Source organism: Chinchilla lanigera, unplaced genomic scaffold (genome assembly GCF_000276665.1).
Source record: "Chinchilla lanigera isolate Chin_1 unplaced genomic scaffold, ChiLan1.0 scaffold00104, whole genome shotgun sequence".
Classification (NCBI taxonomy): domain Eukaryota; kingdom Metazoa; phylum Chordata; class Mammalia; order Rodentia; family Chinchillidae; genus Chinchilla; species Chinchilla lanigera.
This window is the reverse complement of record NW_004955505.1, coordinates 3,766,492-3,775,222: the sequence shown is the minus strand read 5'-3', so window position 1 is coordinate 3,775,222 and position 8,731 is coordinate 3,766,492. Positions and strand designations below refer to the sequence as shown.

Here is an 8,731-nt window from a genome sequence, read left to right as displayed (position 1 = left end):
GGGTCTTGCTAAATTGCCCAGGCTGGCCTTGAACTTGTGATCCTCCTGGCTCACCTTCCTAAGTAGCTGGAATTATAGGTGTGCACTGTCATTCTTCTGAGTACTTTTGACTTACATACTAAAAACTCCACGAGATCTGTCCATTTTATTTTATAAAATAAAATTTTATTTTTTTTTATTTTGAAGTAGGGTCTTGCTAAATTGCCCAGGCTGGCCTTGAACTTGTGATCCTCCTGGCTCACCTTCCTAAGTAGCTGGAATTATAGGTGTGCACTGTCATTCTCAGCCAGAGGGGCAAGTATCTGAAGAAAAACTATCCTTATTTCTTTTCAAGATTACAAGGGTTATAGGAGTTGTGTGTCAGGAACTATGGATGAGAAACCACTTACACAGTGCAACGCTAAGTCATAAGGTAGAGGCCATCTTGGCCTCCATTTGGATCCACACAAAAATGGACAGTAGTGTGCTCTGTTCTCAAGCCACTGAGGCAAAGCAGCATTCAATATTGCTTTTTGTAACCAGCACAACTATTACATTAGCCCAGATCTGTGCACCTTTTCAGAAAAACACATATGTCCCAACGATGATACACATCCTAGGCTGGAAGAACAAAGACCACACAGCCTTGACCTTGCTCGTCCTGTCTCTCACTGCCTTTGGGCCCTAGCCACTCCCTCCTCCCAGATTTTCTCCATCAGAACACATAACCCTCCCTCTAGGACCTGGCCCGCTGTTCTCCCAGCTGAAGACTCAGCCCATCCCTCTGCCTTTGCAACTTCTCTGGGAGCCATTTCCATGGAAATTGAGGGAGATACAGCTCAGTGGTAGAACACAGGACAGTTTCCTTTGAGAGGAAGGAAGATGAAGGTGAATGACTTGTATCAAACCAGGCCTTTCCTGCTTAATTTGTTGTCCCTCTACCAAAAGACCACCAAAAGCCCATCTGATCAAGTAGAATTAATTTTTTAGGCTTAGTACAGTCAGGCAGGATGCCACTTTGGCAGAGCCTTACTAGCATCTGGAAAGGCCCAAGTCAAATGGTAGAGCATTTGCAGCATGCACAAGGACCTAAGTTTGTACCATACAGATGTGGACTGAGCTAAGGTAACATCTGCGATCTCTGCTCTGCTGGAAAACCACAGCTAGTTTGGTAGAGCCCCTCAATGTGTGTGTGGGAGTCTACAAGTAGTGATATCAGCCCCATGTGTACTTCTGATATAAGTTTGCAACATAAATCATACACCACCAGATTGTAGAATGTTAGTGTACGCCCATATAAGGGAAACAAAGACAAAAATTGTATAAAACAGTGCAGCTACACCAGGCTCAGCACTCAGCCTTTGGATCAGAATTTTTTTTTTTTCTTTCTGAGACAGGGTCTTGTCATGCAGTTCACACTGGCCTTGACCTCACTTTGTAGCCCAGACTGGCCTCAAACTCATAATGATCCTCCTGCCTCAGTCTCCTGAGTTCTGGGATTACAGGCGTGTGCTACCATGACCAGCTTTTTTTTTTTTTTTTTTTTTTTTTGGATCAGAATTCACTGAGTCAGTGCTGGCTCAAGTAAAGCTGCTTCCTGGCAAAAAGGCCTTGGTGTCCCATCTCTAAATGGACATCCCACAGCACTGGGAGAAGATGATTTATTTAAAGATGGAGAAAAGTGGGAAGAGAGAGATCATAGATAGCTATAGTGGATGAGCAGGGAGCTCTGGTAAGTGAAATGCTCGTGGGCTTTCTCTGCAGCTCTGTTTATTGGGTTTCTGCTCCCTATGAAGGTTCCTAGAATCTGATTCACTTCTTGACTGTCTTTGCTCCGCCCCATGGATCTCTTCTGGTCCTATGAGCTTTCCCTGTCTGTTGCAGAGGATAAGATTACCGGTGGAGGGGCTTATGGGTAAGCACGTTAGGCTTAAGGAGAGGGACATAATGTAAATTTTGTCATAATGCAGCAGAAAATGCGCCCCCCCCCCACTGGTAGTTGCCCAGGTAAAAGTTCCTGTTACAGTTCCTGTTGATGCAGACTCAGGACCTGATTGGACAGAAAACTCTCTGCACCAAGGAGTTTGGAAACAATGCACTTCATCAACACTAGCAGGCTAATGGGAATGCAAGTTCCAAATCATCAGCCCTGAGTCAGAGCAAAGCATGGTCTTGTATAAGTGTTTGCAAGCAGGATTACAAAAGCTGATAACAAGTCACTTCCTCATTGGTTATATATGTTTAGTCATGCATTTCTAGGCAGATTTACTTGGGGTGGGTTTTGGTTACAGGAGGTCATTTACATACAATGGGAATGACAGAGGAGTTGGTGTCAAGCACGCAGGTATAATCAGTCTATTATGTCCATGACTGGGCCATTGTGTCCTAGGCAGGAATTCTGTCCCAGGCAGGAGGACCTTGAAGCAGCCTAGCAAACAGGATATGTTTTTCTGGTCTTGATGCAGCTGTATATGATCAGACAGGGCTGAGTCTAATCATCTCTGAATTTAAATAGTCAAGGCTAATTAAGTCTGGGATCCAATCTATGAAACTGCTAGATTTTAAAAGTTGCTCTTACACAGTTAATTCTGTTTCTTAGAAACAGCTAGTCATTATGATTCATAGCTAGTCACTATGGTGCATATTGTAAGAACGAATCAGAGGCAGCCAATTACTCTACCTCTGTGCTTTCCCTCTGCAACCCCATAAAAACCTCCCTCTGCAAGACTTTGAGGCCTGACATTTTTACAAGGATTGATTCCTTGTCAGTGTCTGTCCAATGTTAAGTAAATCTGCCTCCAAATCCTGGGTGATAGTTTGGTGCTTCCATTTGCTGTTGTACCAAAGGCACTGAAACATGGATGTATAATACCCATATTTATTATTTAGAATATTTCTTTTTTGTTTATTTGTTCATTTTTGAGACAGGATTTCACTATGTAGTTCACGCCAGCCTTGAACTTACAATGTAGCCCAAGCTGGCTTTGAACTCACAGTGATCCTCCTGCCTCCATACTTAGAATATTTCTATTGATGAATTATTTAATTTTAATTTTATGACTTTTCTTACATTCAACAATGGGTACTTAACAGGAAAAGATATCAAAATAATAAGGTATTGAATTTTTAAGATTTATAGAGTATTCATAAAAAAACATCAAAATTTTCATCACTGACTGATTTTTGGTGTACAAAGTCTAGAAAAATAACAACAGCAATATATTCTCATGTAAAGTACATTGAGAATATAGCCAGGTGTGGTGGCGCATGCCTGTAATCCCAGCACTCAGGAGGCTGAGGTAGAAGGATTGTTGTGAGTTTGAGACCAGCCTGGGCTACAAAGTGAGCTCAAGGCCAGCCTGAACTGCAGAGTGAACCCTGTCTCAAAAAGACAAAAAAAAAAAAATCAACGTTTCCACATCAGCTGTGTACTTGCTTACAAAACCTAAAACTATAACATCAGAGATAAATTACATGTGTGAGATACAAGGTAAAAACAAACAAAGGTGTACAACAAAAATAATCTTTGCTTTAATTCTCACACCCTACCTAGACTTCACATGTGACAACTGAACGTTCCATGCACACTTGTTGCTTATACTGACAGCACAAGTGCTTAGCTTTCCTTTCCTGGGTGGCAGGCCAATCTTGTCACCTTTCTTCTCTTCCTGGTTTGTCGGGAACTGCCTACTATATTGTACAATGTCCACTTAGCAGGAAAATGAGATACCAATAAAATAAAATATCAAATATATAATGAGTGCTTAGAATAGATACCAGCATTTTCACATCAGCTGTTTACTTGCTTACCAAAACCTAAAAAAAAAAAAATCAGAAATAAATTCCTAGGGGCTGGGAATTTAGCTCAGTGGCACAGTGCCTGCCTCGCAAGAGAGAGGTCGTGAGTTTGATTCCTGGTACTGGAAAAAAAAAAAAAAGAAGAAAGAAATTCCTATGTGAACTGCAGTGTAAATACAAACAGAAGTGTACCACAGAAATAAGCTTTACTTCAACTGTCACACGGAAGGCAGTGTTCACAGGATAACTGCATATTTCAGGCACAAGTATTGTTTACACTGATATAGTGTATGTTTTGTTTTCCTATCCTTGCAGGGCACAGCTGACATCTTTTGGTTTTCCTGTTGTTGTAGTAGGTCTTTGTGATGCTTCGCCTGCCTGTTCACCTGTCAGTTCACCACTGTGCTCCACAATTATTTTGCAAAGTTCCCTAGGCAGAAACATTTTGTTTTTCCTCTGCTGTAAATGATCTCTTATGAATCCCAGACCCAATCTCTTTAGAAAGTTTCTCTGTGATACTCACTTGTTTCTCACTTGTTATTTAGTTTATAAACTATCAAACTATTTATGTCACATATGTTATGATTGAGTAAAATACAACCATTGGTCCGTGCTTTGTCTTTCGAGTGGCATCACAGTTGCTGCATATTCATCAACAACCTGTACTCCACCTTGGTTGAGCTGTAGAAATTACCATCCCATGCTTCTGTTTTGTTGAGATTTCCCTATCAACATTTCCATCATGGTGCAGTGTTGACATCAGCAGTACCACTTTGTCTTTCTTTGCAATATGCAAGGCCAATGTGATATCTTTCTAAACTCAAAAATCGTACTATACAATTCTCTGCTTTGAAATTGCAACATTTAATTTGGAATTTCTGCTTTGTTCCTGCATACATTTCCTCTGCTGGTTGACTTGCGGTCAATTAGCAAATGTAACACCAATTGGAAACCCGTAAACCAGTGGCTGAGTGTCACAGTCTGATTACTTTGGGAGATGGGAACAAGTCTATTCACAACATCATTTATTTTATTACTGTACAAGTGAGGACCTGGAGGCCAAATTCCAGGGTACGTTTCTAAATTGAAGGTAAAATAAGTTTTTGCATCTACAGAGGTATAAATTTTTAAGCCATATTTTGAAGGTTTGAGGGGACTACACTACCTGAGGCTCTGACAACCATGAAATGCTGCAAGATGCTCATCATTAGGCATGTATTCAGGTGGTGTGTAAATTGCCTGACAGTTACCCACAAATCTCTCAAATGGTGAGTCAGTAACAGCCAGATTATCGGTGCTTCTTCTTTCTTGGTGGGTGACTTAGTCCTCAAACCTCACGCAATTTTGAAGGAAACCAAATGTCCTCAGGGTCATCATTAGTCTATAAACTTCAAGCTCACACCCATCTCTTTTCCGTCAGTCTTTTACATTCCTGCAATGACCAAGAGAAAGCCCCGCTGCTAAGCAGTCAGCCTATGACTGCTTTCAGATCAGCTAGTGGGGCGTCATAATAAATACATTTTTGAATTTGGCTATGGGTGCACACAGAACATCTTACTTGCATTTCAGCATTTGTGTATTTCACAGCATCTTGCAGCATTTCATCTGTTACAAACAATTTTGAACAGTGAATGGCAGTGCTGGCATTCAGTCCAATAGGCTTGACCTGCCAAGATCTTCATTACATTTTTGGACCTAGTTCTAACATTGGATTGAAGAGCTGGGCGTGGTGGCACACGCCTGTAATCCCAGCACACGGGAGGCTGAGGCAGGAGAAGCCTTGTGAGTTCGAGGCCAGCCTGGGCTACAAAGTGAGTTCAAGGCCAGCCTGAGCTGCAGAGCTAGACTCTGTCTCAAAAAAGACAAAAATAATAATAATAATAACATTGGATTGTTACGTTTGGTTACACGACCATTTTGTACCATTTCAACTAGTTAACTAGGTAATCACATTGCTGCTTTTCTCATCATCTGAATCAAGGTCTGCATTCCCTGTGATGTATGGCTCAATTTTTGCTCCATTTCACTGTCACAGGGACTTCGGCTCACATAGCCAACATCACAGTCATTATCATCGCCATCATCCTTGCATGAGTAATCTGATGGTTCAATTTTGAGCTCCTCCAAAACTTGCAAATTTGGTTTCTCGTGTGCCATTGTGCTGAACTGGGCTACTTCTACCAGAAAAATCAAAAGAAAACTTTTTTAAAAACAAATTCTAAATGCACAGGAATTTAGCAATGAGCATTTCATGGTGAAAACACACTTGTTAGTACTTTGGAGCACCTGTATACACCTTGCCATTCACCTGCCAAGTGAGTGAATGCACAGATGGGTTGTTTTCCCCCCCTAGGCACAGCTGTGAGTCACACCCACATTCTATCATGATAAAATACATCTTAACACAACTGAAAAGTAGTGTGGGTGCATTTTACCCCCTGTGATGCTCAGATAAACATATCAAAAACCTGTTAGATGCGCATAATATGAGTGAAAATCCTGGTTTGACACTTTTGCACACATGTACACACTTTGTCATTCATCACACCAAGTGGGTAAACACAAATGTTGCTTCCTGTAACCCTCAGGTGCTGCTACTGAACCACTCAGTCAGCTACTATTATGCTAAAGTACAAATTTACAGTAGAAAAATATGAAATGGATTGTTGTTGTGGAGGACATTTAATAGTTTACCTTGGGCTGGGGATTTAGCTCAGTGGCAAAGCGCCTGCCTGGCAAGCGCAAGGTTGTGAGTTCGGTTCCCGGTACCGGAGAAAAACCAAAAAAAAAAAAAAATAGCTTACCTTATAATGTATAACCTATATTAACCTTATGAGACTTTGAGCCCGACCGGGCCACATGAATGTTTGTTCTGGAAGAAGTCTTGTGAAAACACAGTGTAGAAGTATTATAGGCAGCTGAGTTAGATGGAAATATTATAGGTAGTGGGACAGGGCCAGGCCCTCAAAGGAGCCAATATGGAAGACAAGATACTTTGCAAATGGAGATATACTTGTTGCAGGTCAAACCTCAAGACAAAAGATTAAACAAATGCACACACACACCTCCCTAGAGATGGAACATCAGGGACTGATATTCTAAATAGGTAGCAATCACCTTGAAGAGTCCTTGACCCAACCCCTTACAGGGAAAGCCCCTGTTCTGTATTTATGCCAGCTTGCTACGTGACACGCTTCTCCATTTGATCCCAATTTGATCAGTTTCACCTGAACAATACATATTGGTCGACATAGTTTTGTCTCACCTCATGCCCACCTTGTGATTTCCCATTTTTCCCCCACCTTGGGCCTGCCTCACCTTGTGATTTTGCTCTGTAAAAGGCCCTGGAAAAGACAGGTTCCCTGGGCAACCCACTCAGGCCCCTCTTCTGTCCCTTTCTTGGACAGAAGCTTTCTTTCCCTCAATAAATATATTCTGTTCTTAACCGCCATTGGTCCTAAAATTCATTCTTCGATTTTAGAGAACACAAATTCGTCCCAGATATCATTCAGGTTGGGAGTTTTTTTCCCCTTATATCAGAAGGAACTGAAAACAGGACCTTAGTCCCAGTGGAAAGCTGCTGTAACAGCACAGATGTTTAGCAAAAATAAGTCTGAAACAACAGTAAACATGGGGACAGGGATATAGCTCAGCAGCATAAGTGCTTGCCTGGCAAGCCTGAGGTCATGAGTTCAATTCCCGGTACCAAAAAAAAAAAAAAAAAAAAAAAAAAAAAAAAAGAGAAAGAACAGTAAACATGAAGACCAGGAAGGCCTGGGATAGGTAAACATAATGTTCCCACTAGTCTCCTCAATCACTCCTCCCTTTTCTCTATTCCTGTTTTATGTTAGAGAATCTTAATAAAAGGCTGGAGAAAATTGCAATCGGGGCTTTTCAGTCCTAGAAGTGGTGGTCCCCATCCCATATCTTTGGTCTCTTTGTTTCTTTTTCATCTGGAGCACCTCATTTTTAGGACGTGATTTTCGAGAATCCAACAATTGTAACCCATTGTTATGCCTCTCAAACTGTGCCTTTCTTATATTAATCTAGCCAACTACAACCTTCCTAAGCAAAGTACCTTTGCCTTTTTGTCATTCTGATTGCTTCAATCTCGCTGCCTTTGTCATTCTATCGCTTGAGTCTAATCTGCAGAGGCAGAAGCTGCCTGTAATCAGCCACCTGTAGCCACCCTTAGTAATTCTCTTCATTAACTTGTAACAAAGCAGGGCTGGGGATATAGCTCAGTGGCATAAGTGCTTCCCTTGCAAGCCTAGGGTCATAAGTTCAATTCCCAGTACAAAGAGATCCTGGTGTAACTTTACAGCTGGTACTTTCATCGATGTCATCAAATATCTTTGGGGGAGGGGTGCTCAGGCATGGAAAAAAATAATGTTGAAACTTGTAATGAATCTCAGTGAGGCCTTCATCCTACCTTTTCCCTTCCTACAGGGCTCCTGTACTTATAGGTTCAGGCCGCAGTACTACCAAAAAAGAAAGGTAGACTTCAGTACACGATATTTATAGGACGTTATGGCCAGCCTAAGGTCATCTTATGGTGGGTCTTACAAGTCAAGAAACTGAATGTTGACTGAGGTCATCGTTGCCCTGTGACGCGTAGAGTATGAGAGGTTGATGAAACTAGTGGTAAAAAAAATCCCAGTAGTCAAGGAACATTTCAGTGACCTTTGCCTCAGCCTCCAGATGCTGTGATTACAAGCATGTGCCATCAAGGCGCCAGCTTTGAAAGTTAATATTCTACTATGCATTTGGCTAGAATGTGGCTTTAAAGAAAGTGATAAAATAACCATGATTTGCCACGAAAGTAACCTATAGAAGTTCTGAATTGCTTAGGAAACCACCTGACGGCCAGGGGTGCACACTGACAAGCTGAGAACAAGCTATTTCAGTTAGTTTTCTTTACTTTTTTTTTTTTTTTTTTTTTTGGTTTTTCTCC

The 8,731-nt window shown here is 41.4% G+C and overlaps 1 pseudogene; it reads right to left on the bottom strand.

The window, feature by feature from the left end:
• The window catches only part of LOC102028774, a 16,131-nt pseudogene extending 10,197 nt beyond the window's left edge, over positions 1-5,934 (bottom strand).
• Positions 5,935-8,731: the final 2,797 nt, after the last annotated feature.